Genomic DNA, 10,080 nt, shown 5'->3' on the forward strand with positions numbered 1-10,080 from the left:
AGTCCAGAGGTGGGAGCCTGCCTGATGCAGTGAGGAGGGGGGCGCCTAACTGGCTTAGTTGGTAGAGTATGTGGCACTCGATCTCGGGGTCATGCGTTTGAGCTCCACGTTGGGTTAGAGATCGCCTTAAAAAAAGGCAGGGGGAGGAGGTCCATACTGAGTGGGTCAGGATGTGGAAGAAGATACCTGGAGGGAGCCAGAAGCTAAGTCATGTAGGGCATGGTGAGCCATTGTGAGGTCTTTGGATTTTGCCCTGAGTGAGATGGGACCCATTGAAGATGGAGGGCAGCAGAGACACAATTTGATTCACGTCTTAAGTGGTCGTGCTGGTGGCTGTGTTAAGAATAGGGTGTCATGATCTCAGGTCATGATCTCATGGTTAGTGGGTTTGAGCCCCACATCGGGCTCTGTGCTGACAGTGTGGACAGCCTGCTTGGGATTCTGTCTCCCTCTCTCTCTCTGCCCCTCCCCTGCTTACTCTCTATCTCTCTCTCAAAATAAATAAAAGTAAACTTAAATTAAAAAAAAAAAAGAATGGGCTGCTAAAATAATTCAAATGAAATAAAATGGTGCAATCTGTGGAAAACAGTTTAGCAGTTCCTCAAAAAGCTAAACATAGAGTTGCCACAGGACCCAGCAATTCCACTCCTGGGTATTTACCCAAGAGAATTAAAAACTGGTGTTCAAACAAATTATCTGTACGTGAATATGCATAGTAGTACCATTCATAATAGCCAAAAAATAGCAATAACCCAAACGCCAATCCGCAGATGAATGGATAAGCAAGGTGTGGTACATCCATGCAATGGGATATTATTCAGCCCTGAAAAGGGATGGGGTACTGGTTCATGCTACGATGTGGATGAATCTTGAAAATATAATGGGTGAAGAAAGCCATACACAAAGGTCACATATTGCATGAGTCCATTCATACAAAATGTCCAGAGTAGGCAAATCCATAGAGACAGAAAGCTGATTAGTGGTGCCAGGGATTGGGGGTGTGGGTAGGGGTGGGAATGGGGAGTCACTGTTTAATGGGTGTGAGGTCTCCTTTGGGGATGATGAAAATGTTTTTGGAAATAATAGAGATGATGCTTTCACAACACTGTGAATGTACGAGATGCCTCTGGCTTGTGCCCTGTAAAATGGTTCATCTTTTAACCAAAAGATTTTTTAAAATTATAATTCAAATGAGAGATGATGGTGGCTTTTAGGAAGCCATAGGAGACGTAGTTAGAATCCACACATGTTCCTAAGATAGAGCTGACAGAATCCACTGATGGGTTGGGTGTTGGGAGGGAGATGAAGAAACGAGTCAAAATGATTGCAAGGTTTTTTGATCTAAGAAGCTGCTGAGACAAAGTTTCCATTTATTGAGATTAGATGAATAGCAAGCAGGTGGGGCACAGGGGGAAGTCGGGCTCGGCAGTTTGGTTTTGGACACTACGAGGTACCTAACAGACTTCCAACTGGACGTTCATTGAGAGGATAAATGAATATATGAATCTGAGTTCTGGGGTGAGGTCCAGCCTAGAGAGATATAGAAATTTGGGATGCCATCATTAAAAGAGTGGGTGAAAAAAGAAAAGAGAAGATAAGCACTGAGTCCCAATGTTCAAGGACCCCAGAGATGAGGAAGAAATGACAGACAAGGAGCAGCCATTGAGATAGGAAGGAAATCATGAGTGTGGAGAGTCTTGAGAGCCAAGAGAAGAAGATAAACCTAGAAAGAAAGTGACTATCAGTGAGAGGGCTCAAGTGACATGAGGGCAGGTCACTGGACTATTGGATTGAGCCACATGGAGGTCACCAAGTAATCAACTCAAAAGTTGATTCGGCCAAGTGGTGAAGCCAAACCCTGGTTGGGTGATTCAAGAAGGACTGAGGAATGGAATAGAATAGGAGACATTAGTACAGATCCCTCCGTTTCTCTCTCCCTCTCTCTCTCCCTCTCTCTCTCTCTCTTCCTCTTTTCAGGGTTTGCCGTAAAACTGTAAAGAGCAGAGAACATTGGATCTGTAGCTAGAAAGCATATTTGTGTTAAGACATGTTTTATGACATCAAGAACGATCTAGAAGAGAGAGGAGTGCCTGACAGACAGGGGAGAATCGCTTGATTTATGTCCCTGAGTAGATGGAAGAGATGGGATCTAATGCACACTAGCAGCGTTTCCATAGTTACCAGGAGGGAAGGCAGAGAATGGGGTCTCAGGTGCAGGTAGGACATAGATGCCCTGGGAGCCTTCCAATGGCTCCTCTTTTCTTCATGAGATTGGAGCCCGGCCAAGGGTGAGAATGAGGAGTGGGGCAAGGGGAGAGGTTCAAGGGGGAGGTGAATGGACATGAGGAAGGCATCCAGGCCACGATCAGCATGGAGCCTACCTCGGGGTTCCATCCCATGACCCTGGGATCATGACCGGAGCTGGAATCAAGAGTGGAACGCTCAACCGACTGAGCCACCCAGGTGCCCCTTAACGTGATTTTTTTTTTTAACGTGAGGTTCTATAACTATTATGCTTATGATAAAGAGATAAATCCATTGTCAGATTTGCTAAGGCCATCAGCAAACATACCCTAAGCAACCCCTGCATTGTCCTGTCAGGTGATTACGGCTGATTAATATAGAACAGTCATGAAGCCATGGCTGCTTCTGGTCTGTGCCTCCTGAGAGGCAGCGAGGGGGTTCATGAACCTGTCTGCCTGGGTTTGAAGCCCAGCTCTGCTTCTTAAAGTCTATCTCTCCATGTCTCGGCTTTCTCATCTGTAAAATGGGGATGATAAGAGCAGCTGTGCCTCATAGTGTTTTTTTGTGAGGAGCGACTTGGTTATTACATATGAAGCACCCACCACAGTGCCTGCCATGGAAGGAAACAGAATAAACCATGGCCATTATCGTATCATTGAATCCTCTTAATCTAGGAGAGAGGTAGGTACTACAATGATCCCTTTTTTACTTCAAGTGACAGAAACTAAAGTATTAAAGTGTTAGCATTCAAGGGGCGCCTGAGGGGGGGGGGGCAGTCGGTTTAAGCATCCAACTTGGGCTCAGGTCACGATCTCGCGGTCCGTGAGTTCGAGCCCCGCGTGGGGCTCTGTACTGACAGCTCGGAGCCCAGAGCCTGCTTCGGATTCTGGGTCTCCCTCTCTCTCTGCCCCTCCCCTGCTTGTGCTCTGTCTCTCTCTGTGTCTCAAAAATGAATAAACATTAAAAAAAATAAAGTGTTGTAAAAAATGAAGTATTCAAAGCCTTACACACACACACACACGAATGCACATGCGCCTGCACACACGCATACGGCTGTACGTGTTTGTGTGTTTGTAGTAATCCTAGGTGCAAATGAAGACTTAAGAAGCCCAGAGAAGCTACACGGATCTACATTAAGTACGTAAAGCAATATTTTCACAGCCACTAGCTTAGCCAAAATTAGGTGGTCTGAGAACACCGAGTTCCAGAGAAGTATCTGGAAGAATGGGTCAGCTGGCATTGATGGCAGCAATATAAACAGGTGTGTCCTTTCTGGAGAGCAATCTGGAATACTCCGAGAAATTAAATACGAGGATGCCTGGCACCCTCCCCTCTCCACTCTCCGACAGGCCCGTGCATGAGGTCTGCAGGAGGATGCAAATTGCGTGTGGTGTAGAAGCAAAGAATTGGAGGGAATTTTATGCCCATCGCCGGGTCTTGAGAAGTGGAATGTGAAATAACTGGTGGGGAACCCCCACAGCAACACAAAAGAGAGCGAAGCAATCATCATGCCGTGCTCAGTCAATGCCTGCTGCTAAATGCTTTAAGATGCCAGCTGGCAATGGTCCGGTGAGAAAGGTGCCATTTTGGAACCACCCCCCATTCTACCTGGAGGAGCTGTGGCCCAGAGAGGTTAAGACACTTGCCCGAGGGCATCCAGCTAGGGAGCTGTCCGGGCCTGGGATTTTAAACTCAGGCGGCCTCTCCAGAATCCTCCTGTGACTCTCTCTTCAGGAGCTGGAAATCAACGTAGCCACACAGAGAGCTCTCCAAAAGCACAATGAGAGAAAGAGAAGGAGGTTTGTGGCTTGCTGACATTTTTGCGAATTTAAAACGCACGCAAAGAAACGGTAAGGATACACGCGAATCTTAATCAAAGAACAGAAGAGGGACGCCTGGGTGGCGCAGTCGGTTAAGCGCCCGACTTCGGCTCAGGTCACGATCTCCTGGTTCAGGAGTTCCAGCCCCGCGTCGGGCTCTGTGCCGACAGCTCGGATGGGGGGGGGGGGGCAGGGAGGCAGAAGAAAGAGGGAAATGACTAATATGAAATTCAACCAAAGATGATGGCATAGAATCGGCTCACATCTGTGCACTTGTGGTTCCAAGGTAGGGAAGCATCGAGATTCTCGGGGAGGGGAGAATTCGGGGGGGCGGGGTATGTACCGTGGAGAAAGTTGGTGGAGAGAAGAGGGGCAAGTGAGAAAGAGAAGCAGTGTGATAAAAGTTGGTAAGAGGGGTAGCCTTGCAACAGCCAGACTGTCAGGGTTCAAATTCCAGCTCAACCCCAAGTGACTTGACCTCCCCGTGCCTTTGTTTCCTGTCTTTTTTTTTTTTTTATGCCCCACATGGGGCTTGAACTGATGACCCCAAGATCAAGAGTCACAAACTCTACGGACTGAGCCAACCAGGCACCCTTCTCTCCCTAATATTTGTAAAACCACACCCTTGGGAGAGAGAACATAGAAAGCCCCTTCTTTCTCTACAAACCTAAGGCAAGAAATCTGGATCGCTCCTCGATGCTCTTACGGAAATGCCACTTGTCTTTCTCTTGGACACCACACGGTCTATAATCCGACTTGGCTTTTAAAAGGCCGGAAAGGGGGCAACGGTGCAAGCGGGGAGCCCAGGAAGAGGCTCCTATGGGAGTCCAGCGGGGAGCCCTTGGGGGCCTGCACCTCGGCGGTGTTGACCTTGACAGACGTGGCGGGCGAGGTGGGGTCAGATTTAGAATCTTGGGTTTGCTGTTGGATTGGATGTAGGTGTGAGGGACAGAGAGGGTGTCAAGGGCGAATGCAAGGTTTTTGGCCCGAGCGACAGGGAGAGTTTGGAATTTATCCCGGAGGCAGTCAAAATCATAGGGAAGATGTTGAGGCTGGCGTGGGGGAGGGGACTGGGTCAGATGCCATGATCACCAAGGAAGCAGCCAGACTGGGAACACAGGCCTGGGAGACAGGCCACGAGGATGGATTCTAGCCCTGGCTCAGCCCCCAACTCACTGTGGGCTCCTGGGCAGGATAAAACTGTTCTCTGGACCTCCGTTTCTCCGTCCTACAAAGAGCCTGGTAGGAATAAAAAAATCCCTAAAGGCCCCCTCGGGGCAAGTATTTTTGGTCCAAGATTCTCTGACTCGAATATTCTCAGGATCAGATAAATACACAATCATTAGTCAAGGTCAACCCTCTTCTTTTGAATCCTCCTTCCCAGAGCCCCACTGGGCAGGGCGCAGAATTTCTCGGGTCTGGGAACGAGGGGGACAATATCAGTGAGAACGGCGGGCGGCATTTGTTGAGCACACGTTCTGTGCCAAGGGCTGTCCACGCTCCATCACACTGAGACCGGACAGCAGGAGTGAGAGGTGGGTGCTTTACTGTCAGCCCCACGTGCAAATGGGGAAGCTGAGGCTCCGAAGAGGTGAAATGATTTGCCCGAAGCCGCGTAGAAGCACCAGGATTCCAGCGATGTCTCCCCACCTGCGTTACTGTCACCCTGGGCCAGCCAGCCACCAACACCTCTCACCCAGATGTTCGCAATCACCTCCTCACGGGGCCACTTATTTGTCCCCGGCCCCCCGGCCCCCCCTCCCCCGGCCCCGACACCGACACCACGTTGCCAGAAGGATCTGTGGTTAAAACCTGAGTCAGCTCAAGCCCTTCCTCTGCTCAAAACTCTCCCAGGATTGCCAGCGCACTCAGAGTCAAAGCTAAGTCTTGACAGTGGCCCTCAAGGCCCCACACAGGCTGCTTCCTGCCTAACTGGCCTCATTCCTCCTGCCTTCCCCTCCCCCTGCTCTGCTGTAGCTTCCCTGGGCTCCTCTTTCTTCCTCCAACAAGCCAGGTGCGCTCCTGCCTCAGGGCCTTTGCACCTGCTCTTCCCTCTGCCTGGACCTCTCTTCCCCCAGAGACCCATATGACTGACTCCCTCACCTCCTCTTCCTTCAGGTCTCTGCTCAAGTGCCACCTCCTCAGTGAGGCTTTCCCTGCCCACTATTTTTAAGCCCAAAGCCCTACTCTCACCCCCCCCCTTGCACCCCAATCCCTCATCCCCCTTCCCTGAAGTATTTTTCCTCACAGCACTTATCATCTAACATACTGTATGTTTTACTTCTTTGGCTCGTTTATCGTCTATCTCCCTAGAATGTGAGCTCGTGGGATGTGTGTCTATTTTGTTCACTGCTGTACCTCCAGTGCCCAGGACGGTGCCCAACACAGAGCACGTGCTCAATAAAGATTTTTGTCAAATGGATAAATAAGGATCCGTCTTCAAGGTGGACGCTAACTGTGCATTGGGTACGTATGGTTATGCCGGTATGGCCATAACCACCATACGTTCGATACACTGGGTTGACTCTTCCTGTGTTGGCTTCCGATCCCATCTCTCCGTCTCTCCCGTCCCTGCTGGGGTCCGGGCAAAGAGCCCTTCCTCCTTGGAGTCTGTTCTGGCTCCATGCCAGCCCCCGGGGTTGGCCCCTTCTCCGTTGCCTCTTTGATGCCCACGTCACTCCCCTGGGTAAAATCCCCCAGCGATCCCAGGATTCCACCTCGTAACCGCCACGCTGGGGTTTTTCACACTGTTGGTCACGACCGGTTAGTGGACTGTGAAATCAACCGACATTTTTCAATAGAAAAGAACAGATCGGAGTCTGTGCCCATAGTATAGACGTAATACACACTAAGGTATAGGGGAAGTGTGAGTTTGTGAAACTTTTGTTTCGTGTTCTATGCATTGGGTGATGACCTAAGTGTATTTCTCACCCTGGGTCAAAACAGTTTGCCAAGTCCTGCACCACACAGTCCTGACTCCTAAATCCCATGTACAGACTGGACGGATAATATTAATATCAGCTCAGACTTCCCTCTTCGCTGGCTGGGACCCATGCCAAGTGGTTTCACCTACTTCCGTTCTTGGACTCCTGGCCGCAGCCCGAGCACCGCTGTGATTCCCAGTTGACAGAAGATGAGACTGAGGCTCAGACTGGAGAAAGCCCATGCCTGAGAGCTGGGAAGCAGACCCAACCTCCCTCCTCAGACTACCTGCTACCCGGCTTGCCCAATCCCTCCCAATCTGCTCTCCATCTGCAGGGAGCACTCAGGTTCGCCCGCCCATCCTCAACGCCCCAGGTTCAAGGTGCCTCATAGATCTTCCAAAACCTCAGCCGGCGGTACCGCTTGAACTCCCATTTTGCAGGCTAGGAAACTGAGGCTAGCCAGCCTTTCCAGGAACCGGCCATCCCATCACCCTTCTCCAAACTTCTTTAGAAGCAGGAGAGAGAAAGGGCTGACGCCACGTCTTTGACTGCCTGGGCTCAAATCTCGCGCCTCAAAACTGTGTGATTTCAGGCAGCCTCTCCGAGCCTCAGTTTCCTTTCCTGCAAAATTGGAATAATAACAGCGCCTACCCAAAAGGCCATGCTTAAGCCTTAACTAAGTTGGAACACATGCAGAGTTCTTAGATCAGCCGCCACACCCCTCTGTCGGGCATCTTCCCAAACAGCCCTATGCAATCAGATTGCTATTTGCCCCCCAACATTGTTGCAGAGCAGGGGAGGCCCTTGCCTGAGTTCATACGACTAGAAAATGGGAGAGTAAGAATTCGGAGGCGGGTCTGGCTGGGCTGTTAGCCACGGAGTCACAACAGCCCTTGGGATAGTGGTTCGACGGCAACAGCAGGAACGGCATTTTCCAAATTAAGGAACGTGGCGGGACACGGAGAAGGTAAGGACACGCCCAAGTCACGCGGCGTGTAAATGTCAGAACCAAGGTGCAAACCCAGGCTTGTGTGTGTCCGGGGGCAGGCTGACCTTTGCCCCAGGAGCCCCTCCATAACGTCCTGGCGGAGCGGAAGGAAAAAGCGCGGGGAGGGGTGCCCTTGCCTCAGCTCGGTCTAGGGCACTTGTATGCTTAGCGCCAGCCCCTACCCACCCTAAGCTGGCTGCTCCCCTGAAGGCCCTGGCGTGGAGATACTGGGTGCATTGGATGATGGCGGAGAGGGTGTAGCGGCCCCCTCCTCCGGCCTCAGATCGGGGCCCTGCAATCCCCCAGGATTTGGTGCTTGGAAAGCTGACGTTAGGTTGCTATGGCAATGGGTTTGGGGCGGTTGCCATAGCAGCAGAACTAGCCTGGGTTTAAAAATATCTAGGAGGAGGTTTGTGTTTGAGTGTGAGTGCGTGACCAACCGTGCTGTCGTGTGTGTCCAAATGGGAGGCCTTGGGGGGGGGGGGGGCGTGTGGAGCTGGGGCTGCAGGCATTGACTTTGGGGGGGGGGGTGACCAGCCCCCCAGATGCCGTGTGTGATGTGCCTGTCACACTGAGTGACCTGTGAGGTCCTATGCATTTTGTGCGTTAGGCGATGGCAGCCATGTACCTAAATGTGTGTGATTATCCAATTTGCATGGGAGACGGGATTAGGTCTGTTTGTCAGTCTGTATATCACATGTCGCTAACATGTATGCCTTATGTAACATAGGCTGTTTAGGTCTTACGGCTTTGATCATGTACTTGTAACTTCTCAGGGTGTGTGTGGCCAAGTGTGGAGTTATTTTGGCTTCGAATTTGTGCACCTGGGACATACTCGGATATCAGATGTGTGTCTATCTATTTTTGCACGAAACCCTGTGATGTATATGGTCCACATGACTGGATGTCCATTATGCATTATGGGTGTGTGTGTGTGTGTGTGTGTACCTATCCCCATGAGTCTCCTTCATACATCAGAGTGTCCCTGTGTGAAACCGTTGAGTATACACCTGTGTGTCTGCAGGAGCGCCTGTGTGACTGTGGGTGTCCTGGGGATGTGGAACTTCACGCCAGCCTCCATGGATGTTGGGATATGTACCTGTGCGGTGTGAGTGTGTGTGCATCGAAGGGTCTAAGGTGTGGATCTTGGCCTGACCCCAGTGTCTCCCTGCATCTCTCTTGCCTCTTCCTTGTCTCCATAGCAACCAGCTCCTCGGCTCCCTCCCGGAAGATGGAGGGGGGGAGGATCCAGACTGCAGTGGACCACAACCCCCTCGAATCCCCCTTGGCTCCAGGGACAATGCGGGGGGGAGGGGACAGATGGGAGGCCACTTCATCCTCCCCAGGCCATCTGCTACCCTCCCCATCCTGGGGACCCGAGAGCATGGCAAGGCAGGGGCAGGAGTGGATGGAGCAGAGGGAGCCCCCCCCCGCTGCCATAATTACCCCCCCACCCACCCAGACCCCCTCTGAGCCCAATCTTGCCTCTGACTGACCTGGGAAGAATCCTTGGAGACAAGGAATTCAGGGAGAAGAAAATTCAGAAAACTGAGTTTGTATCAGAGACCATTGAATATTAGCAATGATCCACTCCAAGGAAGGGTCCCCTACCTCTAACGCCTTCGGATTCTGAAATTAAGCTTGTCCTGCACTCAAATCCCAGTTTTCCCTCCGTCTGTCTACCTGTGTGTCCTTGGACTGAGTCACATTCCAGGCTCCTGGGTCTCCACTTTGTTGTCTGAAAATCAGGTTTTCTTAAGGAAGTGAATAGTGGTGCTTACTCTACGAGGGCCAAGACTGTTTTGTTCCCTGTTGTATCCCAGGGTTTGGGACAGTGCCTGACACTTAGTAGGTGGTTCGTAAGTGCTGCTGATTGAACTGAGCACCAACTGATTGCAGCAAGCGCTACATGCTTAACACAGGTATTCATTGAACTCGATCTCCCCGGCCCTTGCAGAATCCTATGTTGATTCTTCAAGGGATGGATGAAAGATTTGAAGGGGAACGTCCCAAGTGTCAGAGGTGGGTGACACGCGAAGCGAGATTTCTTATCTGGACCAAGTGATGTCAAATGTCTTGGTCAGTTTCCTCCTCTGTAAAATGG

Source organism: Panthera leo, chromosome E2 (genome assembly GCF_018350215.1).
Source record: "Panthera leo isolate Ple1 chromosome E2, P.leo_Ple1_pat1.1, whole genome shotgun sequence".
NCBI lineage: Eukaryota > Metazoa > Chordata > Mammalia > Carnivora > Felidae > Panthera > Panthera leo.